Source organism: Octopus bimaculoides, chromosome 8 (genome assembly GCF_001194135.2).
Source record: "Octopus bimaculoides isolate UCB-OBI-ISO-001 chromosome 8, ASM119413v2, whole genome shotgun sequence".
Lineage (NCBI taxonomy): Eukaryota > Metazoa > Mollusca > Cephalopoda > Octopoda > Octopodidae > Octopus > Octopus bimaculoides.
The window spans coordinates 7,277,429-7,279,101 of NC_068988.1; positions in this window are offsets into that span (position 1 = coordinate 7,277,429).

Below are 1,673 nucleotides of genomic sequence, written 5' to 3' on the forward strand. Positions count from 1 at the left end.
TATACATACATATATATATGCATATATACATATATGTATATATGTATATATATACATCCATATATATATATGTATGTATATATACATACATATATATATATATATACATATATATATACGTATATATATATATATACATATGTATATATATATATACATACATATATATATATATATATTATATTATATTATATTATATTATATATATATATATATATATATACATATACATATATATATATTTGCATACATAGTTGTTCGGCTCGTGAATGTGAAAAGGAGGATTATGCATAAGATTACGCAAATACTTTTAACTGTTTTCTACGAAGGTTAGAGCTAGGAACATCTGCTTCTCATTCAGGTAGGCAACGAAGTAGCAAATGAAAGCCAAAACAACAGCAACAACAACAACAATAGAAACAACACAACTACAATAACATAAATATATTCATACATATGAAACAAACAAACAAATACGTGTAGAAGTAAACAAATTAACATATAGACAAAGCAATAAACATACATAAAGAAACACACACACACACATAAACACAAAAAAAAAGAAGACAATGAAAGAAAGAAATTAAAAAAAAACTAATCCCAGATGAAATTCAAATTCCGACACTTCTTGGTGTTGGTATTTCAACATATATGAACACCATGTGTACACGTAAAGGAAATATAAAGCAGTCAACATGGCCGCTTTGCTGAAAGTCTCTCTCTCTCTCTCTCCCTGTCTATATATCTTTTTCACTCGCACTGTTTCTCTTTCCTTCATTCTTCTTCCTGTTCGTTTGCTCTCTCTTTCTCTCTGTTCGGTGTTTCGTGGTTTTTGTAATGGATGTCATTCTTCACCTGAAGTAATAAGTAAAGTGTATGAGCTAGGAGCTGGTGGGAGTTTGAGGTGTAAGGGGGTGTAAGTTGTAGGGGAAAGTTGGCTGATATTAAATGAAGGCTCTTGGTGTACGCGTACATAAGGATGTGCGTATATGTGTGTATGTGTGCGTGCATGCATGTTTGAGCATATGTTGAGGTTTATGAGTAAAGGTATTGGAGTGGCAAATCGGCTGATATTAAACGGAGTTTATTAGTGTGCGTGTGTGAATGTCTTTATTCGTGGGTGGGTGTTTGTATGCATAAGCATGTGTAAATATGTGTGTGTATTTATGCTTTGTGGGTGTGCATGTATGCGTGCATGCGTTATTTGTGAATAACGTAGAGTAACAGCTGCACACAATACTTACAGTTCTATCATTCCGCGCGCGTGTGTTCACGTAAGTGTGTGGGTATTTGCATGCATGAACATATATGCGAGTATGCGTTTAATATATTCATATATATTTATGTATGTGAGTGTTTGTGCAGAGAGAGACAGACAGACAGACAGACACAGAGAGACAGACAGAGAGAGACAGAGACAGAGAGAGAGAGAGACAGACAGAGAGGGAGAGACAGACAGAGAGAGTGACAGAGAGAGAGAGTGACAGATTTGATATTTATAGAAAAACAAAAGACGAAGACAGGTGTAGGAACAATGAGCAAGTGTATTAGTTTGACGCTCGAAAAAAAATGGAAAAGTCTTTTACGTTTCGAGCCTACGCTCCTTGACAGAAAGTAATAAGAAGTAAATAGAAAGATAATTTAAAAAAAAAAAAAACGTGTTGAGTTCAGTT